Genomic DNA, 9,267 nt, shown 5'->3' with positions numbered 1-9,267 from the left:
GTTCCCAATCTAGACCATATCAAGATTTGGGGTTGCGAGGCTTTCGTGAGGCGCAAAACTCATGACAAGCTCGAACCTCGAAGTGAAAGGTGTATTTTCATCGGCTACCCACAAAAATCCTTTGGTTACCTCTTCTACAGACCCAGTGAGAATGTGGTCTTTGTGGCTAGGAGAGGGGTCTTTCGAGAGAGAGAATTTATAAGCCAAGGAGACAGTGGGAGGCAAATTGACCTTGAAGAAATTCAAGACTCAATTGGTGAAGGAACCTCAAACAATAGCAATCAACTTGAGGAGGAAATTCCTGTTGATCCAACTGACGAGTCTGTACTTCCGAGGCATTCCACAAGGGTTAGGAACACACCTGAGTTTTATTATGGATTTCATATTACTACGGAAGGTGATACATTTATCAGTGACAGTACACTGGTAAATCTGGATGAACCTAACAGTGTTAAGGAAGCCATGGCAGGCCCAAAGTCTGCTAAATGGAAGGAGGCTATGGACAGCGAGATACAGTCCATGTATGACAATCAAGTTTGGAACTTGGTTGACAATGTACCAGGCCGTAAGACAGTCGGGTGCAAATGGATCTTCAAGAAGAAGACCGACATGGATGGGAAGGTGCACACTTATAAGGCTCGACTGGTTGCGAAGGGGTTTACTCAGACTCAGGGAATTGATTATGATGAAACCTTTTCACCAGTAGCAAAGATTAAGTCTATTAGGGTTATGCTAGCCATTGCTGCATTTCATGATTATGAAATATGGCAAATGGATGTCAAAACCGCTTTCCTTAACGGAAAGTTGGCTGAGGATGTTTACATGAATCAGCCAGAAGGTTTTGTCAGTGCAGAGTACCCCAATAGAGTGTGCAAGCTTGAGAAATCCATTTATGGATTGAAACAAGCATCTCGAAGTTGGAATCTTTGTTTCGATGAGAAGGTCAAAGAGTTTGGTTTCTCAAGAAGTGAAGATGAGTCCTGCGTGTATGTCAGAGCTAGTGGGAGTATAGTTAGTTTTTTGGTACTGTATGTGGATGACATACTACTCATAGGAAATGACATCCCAACCTTGCAGGAGGTTAAGTCCTGGCTTGGGAAGTGCTTTGCTATGAAGGACCTTGGAGAAGCTACCTATATCCTAGGGATAAGGATATTAAGAGAAAGGAGTAAAAGACTAATTGGACTTAGTGAGAGTATCTACTTGGATAAGGTGTTGAAAAGGTTCAACATGCAGAATTCCAAGAAAGGAGAATTACCGATCCAAAGCAATGCCAAACTGAGCAAGGCTCAGAGCCCGAGTACAGAAGATGAGATAGCTGAGATGAGTCGATTACCTTATGCTTCCGCTGTTGGTTCGATCATGTATGCTATGACTTGTACCCGTCCTGATGTGGCCTTCGCTTTGAGCATGGTCAGCAGATATCAGGGGAACCCTGGCAGGGCTCATTGGACTGCGGTAAAGAATATTCTCAAGTACCTGCGGAGGACTAAGGATTGGATCCTTAACCTTGGTGGGAGTGATGACTTGAGAGTAGTAGGGTATAGTGATGCTAGCTTTCAGACTGATAGGGATAACTTCCGCTCACAGTCGGGCTGGGTCTTTACCTTAAATGGAGGGGCAATCACTTGGAAGAGTTCCAAACAGGAGACTGTAGCTGATTCGACTTGTGAATCAGAGTACATAGCAGCGAGTGAAGCGGCAAAGGAGGCGATATGGCTGAGGAACTTCATCGGAGACCTTGGAGTTGTACCAGCTATTAAGGAGCCTATGGAGATTTTCTGTGACAGCAATAGTGCGGTTGCCTTAGCCAAGGAACCAAGAGATCATGGCAGATCCCGACACATTGACAGAAAATATCACTTCATAAGACACAAGATAGAAGAGGGACTCCTCGTGGCAAAGAGGGTATCGTCAGATGAGAACCCTGCGGATCCCCTTACGAAGGGACTGACGAGGGTTAAGCATTTGCAGCATGCGAGGCGTATCGGGCTGAGGGACGATATTAGTTTTACAGATTAGATAGCTTTTTCTGAAACTTGTAAAATGTAATCGACGTTTGATGATGAATAAAATGTGTGATTTATTTATGAGTAAAGTGTTACTATCATTGTCGATTATTTACTATTGTTTCAGTTTTGCATGTTTTGACTTCCAGAATAATCAATTTATTCAAACCTCCACAATCGGTCATACGTCGGAAGTAGGTATGAATCAAGATTGTCATGAATTGGGTTTGTAGATGGCTAAAGGTGTTTAGACATAGCAATGGTTGCTACAACGTTCATGAGTGCTCATAAGTTATGAGTATTGGAATAAACCCACGTTCACTTGTATCACTTCATGGAATTTATCTCGAGTGATCGTGAGACGGTAATATCATATAAGTCTTCAAACCTAGAGATATGAGTTGTTACCTATGAGTTGGTTGTGCATTGATTGCACGTAAACGCATCAGTAACTTGATGTTATAAAACGTGCCTTTGTGTGCAATTCAATAAGTAGTAGAACAAGCATATGAGTCGAAGTTTATCTGTTCCTTCTAGAAATAGAAGCGATATCTGGGCCCCTCGATGATTTTGTGTTGACCCATGTACCGGGCCCGGTCAGAACTAAATTGATGTGTTCAGTTAAGTTCTTTGTCAAACAAATCGGAAATCGAGAAACAACTGCTAGACAATAAGTAAGACATTGTTCCATGTATTTGTCCGGCTGATATCATGAGAGCCGAGGATTATATGATCACTTATCTAAAATGGCGCTTCATAGTTCACAAGAGTTTTCGAGAGCTACGATTGCCGGTTGGTTCCTGAAGTAATATAGGCAAATACAGTTATTAGACTTATCCAAGTGGGAGTCTGTTGGATAAGGTGTCTAAGTCCATAACTTATTTGGTATATACTTGACCCGACCCGGCATGGTCCATTTGGGTTGCACTTCACCCGAACTTGTTATGGATAATTTTATGAGAGTTGTATACTTACGATTTATTAATATATTATAAGTTATAATATATTAATATAAAGTCATGTTACTTAATTAGTTTTAATCTTGAATTAATTATGAATTAATTTAGTGATTAAAAGGAAGACTAATTAAATCATGGGCTATTATATTTATATGGTGTGGGCTAACACTCATTTGGAATGGGCTAAGCTTATATGGAAGTCCATGGATGATCCATGGAGCTTTTACCCATGGATCCTTGGAAGAGGAAAAGACATGGGTTATTAGGGTTTCACCCTAACCATGTACACTATATAAACAAGCTTATGTTGCATGAAAAAGACACTAAGTGTGTGTGTAAGTGTGGTGGCCAAAACCAAGAGTTGGAATACTCTCTCATATATTTTCCAAGTTTGGGTGATTTGTGATTTCCATTTGAGGCATTCACATTATTGGTGCTTGTCTCTCAAACTCCAAGGAATCAACAATCAACAAAAGGTATGTAATTAATCTAGTTCCTTTGTGGTTAAAAGTACCCCATGCCATGCTAGATAGGTTATAAACCTTGGAAAATAATATTTTGCATGTATCTTAGACAAACATAGATCCAAGGTTTAATAGGGTTGCATGTACACTTAGGAAGTGTTAGAATGCTCAAAATCCTACAATGACGTGTACTCGACCTGATGTAGCCTTTGCTTTGAGCATGGTTAGCAGGTATCAGGGGAACCCTGGCAAGACACACTGGACTGCGGTAAAGAATATCCTCAAGTACCTACGGAGGACTAAGGACTGGGTCCTTACCCTCGGTGGGAGTGAAGACTTGAGAGTTGTAGGGTATAGTGATGCTAGCTTTCAGACTGATAGGGATAATTTCCGCTCTCAGTCAGGCTGGGTCTTTACGTTAAACGGAGGAGCAATTTCTTGGAAGAGTTCCAAGCAAGAGACAGTGGCTGATTCAACTTGCGAATCAGAGTATATAGCAGCTAGTGAGGCAGCAAAGGAGGCGATATGGCTGAAGAACTTCATTGGAGACCTTGGAGTTGTACCAGCTATTAAAGAGCCAATGGAAATTTTATGTGATAGTGAAAGTGCAGTTGCTTTAGCCAAGGAACCAAGGGATCACGGGAGATCCAGACACATCGACAGAAAATACCATTTCATCAGACATCGAATAGAAGAAGGACTCCTCGTGGCAAAGGGGGTATCATCGGATGAGAATCCAGCAGATCCCCTCACGAAGGGACTGACTCGGGTTAAGCATCTCCAGCATGCTCGGAGCATAGGGCTGAAGGATGATATTAGATTTAGTAGTTAGATAACCTTAAAATTTGTAAAGTGTAATTGACATTAGATGATGAATAAAAGGTGTTTTATTTATGAGTAAAGTGTTGCTATCTCTTGTCGATCGTTTACTATATTTCTTTTGCATGTTTTGACTTCCAGAATAATTATGTTTGGTATATCATATTATTCGAACCTCCACAGTCGGTCATATGTCGGAAGTAGGTATGAATCAAGACTGTCATGATTGGTTGCAGAGGTCTAAGTTGTTGGACATGGCTACAACACTGATGAGTGCTCATAAGTTCTGAGCATTGGAATCAACCCACGCTCACTGGAATCACTTCATGGAATTTATCTCGAGTGATCGTGAGACGGTAATATCATATAAGTCTTCAAACCTAGATATATGATTTGTTACTTATGAGTTGGTTATGCATTGATTGTACGAAAACGCATTGGTAACTCGATGTTATAAAACGTGCTCTTGTGTATAATTCAATGAGTAGTAGAACAAACATATGAGTCGAAGTTTATCTGTTCCTTCTTGGATTAGAAGCTGATATCTGGGCCCCTCGATGATTTTGTTTTGACCTATGTACCGGGCCCGATCAGAACTAAGTTGATGTGTTCAATTGAGTTCTATGTCAAACAAATCGGAAATCGGGAAACAAACTGCTGGACACAAAGTAAGACACTGTTCCATGTATTTGTCCGGCTGATATCTAGAACAGAGGATTATATGATCACTTATCTGAAATGGCGTATCATCATCTTCTCAGTTCCGAGAAACCTTGAAAAGAGCTACGATTGCTGATCGGTTCCTGAAGTCATACTTGCAGTTATAGTTATTAGACTTATCCAAGTGGGAGACTGTTGGATAAGGTGTCTAAGTCCATAACTATTTCTGGTATGTACTTGACCCGACCCGACATGGTCCATTTGGGTTGCATGGCATCATGCATTTGGATAGACTAAATGAGAGAAATAACACTTGTGGTTTATTAATATATTATAAGTTCTAATATATTAATAGTATTATTTAATTAGTATTGATCAAGAATTAATCTAGGATTAATTAAGTGATCAAAAGATGACTAATTAAATATATGGGTTGATCATGTAAATCATCCATAACTTGTATAGTGGGCTAAAAGGCTCCATGGATAATCAAGTTGGGTTAAACCCATTGAATGCTCCATGGGAGTTACAAACCCATGGGTCATGGAAATGAAGAGTCATGCCACATTAGGGTTTACATGGTGTAACCCTAGATGTGACACACTATATAAGCAACATGTTCTCCACCAAAATCGCCGACACTAAGAAACAAGAGGGCTAGAGCCGATTTTGCAAGTGTAAGATTCTCTCAAAGTTTACTCCTTTGCATTTGGTGTTGTGTGAAGCATTTGAGGCATCACACTTGGGGTGCTAGGCTCACAAGGTTTCAAGGATCATAATCAACAACAAGGTAAGTTATTCTATCTTTCATTCAAGTTAAAAATGTTCCCCATGTATGCTAGATAGGAATATAACCTTGGAATTAAACTTTGCATGATTATTAGACAAACATAGATCCAAGGTTATTAGGGTTGCATGTACACTTAGGAAGTGTTAGAATGCTCAAAACCCATCAGTGGTTGCCCTAGGAAAACCTAGGAGGCGATTCGGTGCCGAGAGCCTTGTCTTATTGAGGGATGTTTGAATTGGTAAGGGAGTGACTTGGAGGATTCGGGGCGATCCTTGAGGAAAGTATAGATATATGTGGAAGGTAGTATGGGCCCGTACTACTGAAAGGATAGGATCTGTACCTGAGTCAAGGAAAGTTACGAGGATACCAGGAAGCTTGTAGAATGTGGGATTCTTCAAGTATATTCTGATGGTTTATTTTGAGTATGGTGGTCACTCGAGGAGGTACTGGTAGCGGCTCTGGTGCCAGTGATGGTTCAGGTTCGGGCTCTAGAGTCGGATTTATGGATGATTAGATGCGGAAGTTCATTTCAGCAGAGATTACCCACAGTATTCTTGAGCAAACTCCTGTGATATTTGGCACAGTCAAGGAAGGTATTTTGGAGATTTTGGATGAGCGCTTGGGAGATTTTCGTTCTAAGATGGTGGCGATGATGGGAGCTCGCACTTTGGGGTGGGAACAGACACCGGTTTTAAAACCTTCTTAGGAGAAGGAACATGATTCGAAGGACTAGCCTGTGTAACCTTCTTTGAAACCTTAGTTCTTTTAGAAGGACCAACAACACCCTTCTCCAATAACACACCAGTCTCAATCGAAAGATTGATTATTTGAAGATATGCAACAAGAATAGGATCAGTAGGATCCACTTTGCGAAGCATTGCATCAGGAATCGTAACATCCCCCTCTGGCACATATCACAATATTGTCCGCTTTAGGCCACTCGACATGAGGACTTCCCAGTGGGTTACCCATCCCGGTACTACTCCCGCCCGAGCATGCTTAACTGCAGAGTTCTTATGGGATCTGCTGCCCTCATGGTTTTAAAACGCGTTGTGTCAAGGAAGGTATCCACACCCCTTATTAGGAATTTTTAGTTCTCATTCCAATCCGATGTGGGATCAGGTGCAACCCACCTTCACCCCCCATTATAGGGTTCGACATCCCTGTCGAACACATCGAACCGTGCCCTAGCTCTGATACCATTTCCCCCAAATGGTACTTTCTAACTGATACTCGAAACAGGTGTTACAAGTCTCCCCCACTTGAACTAGACTTCGTCCTTGAAGTCTGCCGACCCAAACAAAACTGGGTAAAGCTCTCGCATCTCTTCTTCCGGCTCCCAAGTCCATTCGGAGCCCTTTCGGTGCTGCCATTGCACCTTTACCAATCTTGTTCCCCCCATTCCGAATACCTTTGGTCTTCCTATCAAGAATCACAACCTGCTTCTCGATATAGTTCGGACTCTCATCCAACTGAATGCCATCCAATGAAACGACTGCGGACTCGACCATGACACCCTTCCGAAGCTAAGACATGTGGAAGGTGTTGTGAGTCTGACTAAGCTCCTCTGGCAGATCCAAGCGATATGCCACATTGCCCACTCGGGCTGAGATCCTGAACGGCCTGAAAACCGAGGCCCCATCTTGCCTCTCTTCCGAAACCTGATAATCCCTTTCTCAGGGCGACGCCTTCAGCAACACGAAATCCAAGAATGAACGAATTACTTGCAACCTGGTTACATCTGCTTCATCTAAAAGGTGAAGCCTCGAGGTGGTCTGTCTCCCTAACAGACTGCCTCCATTGAATTATCAACGCACTGGTTCCACCAGAGCACAAGTCTAAATAGAATGCTTCCCACTTGCATTTCCTTGAGGCTTCCTAACGAACTAAATCATCGATCGACTGCGACGACCGAATAACAAGCAATTCCACACACATACTACAAATCAATGAAGTCTCTCCTACTCCTCTTGCTGCCACATGGATGTTTTCCAGAAGAACAACCGGGGACCTCCCTGTCCCCAACCTGTCTACCAACTGTCCGGAACACCGTACACCTACCCGATTGCTGAGCCAAAACACACTCAACAGTCCCCTGTGACCTCCGAAGGATACCTTGTCTAACCATAACTACCCTATCTCCTTCAATCCATTTGATCCATCTGCTTGAGATAGGCTGACCACCTGTCGCCACTGAATCCGACGCAAAATGGTGAATACTACTAGAACAGCTGTAGTCTCACATCATACCCGGTCTCCTTCGACCTGTCGTTTCCTGATTCCGACATGTCGTGGCTCTATTACGAATAGAGCTACCCGAGACACATCACAATGGCTTAGACTACCATCAATACCAACCCGTTCACCACCCTGGAATTCTGCCCTCAATGTCTTTGGAATATAGATGCCCTACATCTTATCTCACTGAAACAAAATCCTGCACCAAACATGCACAAATTTCGATTCGGTTTCCTATCCAAAACCGAATTGATACTCCGCTCCTATACAGAGATCCTCGAATCGGCATTTTCATAATGCACCATGACTTCCCGTCATCCTTTACTCGACCGATTAATGAATACCCTTAGCCGATTCCCTGAGACGACCAGTCTCGCACCCGGTCCACCTACTAGGTTCCTATAAGATCCAATATCAGGGCTACTCAGTCGTAGCCCTACTATGACATGCACTACTCATTCGCATGATCCTGTATCTCAAGATTCATCCCTTGACTCAACAGTCTCTACCAGTTCCAACCTGAATTTCCATAATCACCCAAGCTCGCCCACGGACACCGAAGATCCTCAATCCCAAAACAGAGAATAATTCTCTGACGACCCTGGTCGGTCGTGCCCAAAGCACGGGCTGATCTCCCTTTCGTACATGTGACCATCACATAAATAGTTAATTCGGACCAATGAATGCTACGAACTTATCGCAGTCTTGCACTAATTCCATCCAGCTATGCTTACAACCCATGACCTTATCATACTTCACTATCACATCGTCGCACTCATCGAGCCGAATCCTATATCCCATCAGGAGTTTGGGTCACACCTATGGATTCCCACTGCTCACTATGCATCGTAAAGGCGATGCCAACCGGCGATTGGGAGTTTCCTAAACTCTCACCAACACAACCAAGGCCTAAACAGCCACTTGTTTCTCCTCCACTTAGGCTCGACGATGTTCTTCCACCTCTTGCACCTTATGGATCTCCGATCCATTTCCATCAATATGCATGACCTGCCCAAATCCTGTGCCGATCAACACAAGCGCCCCATTGCTAGCCAAACACAAAAGCTAAACCTATCTATCACTGGCGACGTCGGACAACCGACCTGCCGAAACCCTAGTCACCAACCTATCACGTAATACTTCACGGTATGTAATTGGCATACGATAATTCTTGAAGATATATTCCCAACATAAACAGGTAAACAAACCCAAAGGTACACTTACTCAAACCGATGCACGATAACAACCACAAGGTACAGACATAGCCAGAAAGAAGACAAAAAGGTACATACCCGCAACCTAACCTGCTGAAGTCCTGATCTCCCCCG

The sequence above is a fragment of the Lactuca virosa genome, chromosome 6 (genome assembly GCF_052849685.1).
Source record: "Lactuca virosa cultivar CGN04683 chromosome 6, Lactuca_virosa_CGN04683_v6, whole genome shotgun sequence".
Lineage (NCBI taxonomy): Eukaryota > Viridiplantae > Streptophyta > Magnoliopsida > Asterales > Asteraceae > Lactuca > Lactuca virosa.
This window is presented reverse-complemented; position numbering follows the sequence as displayed.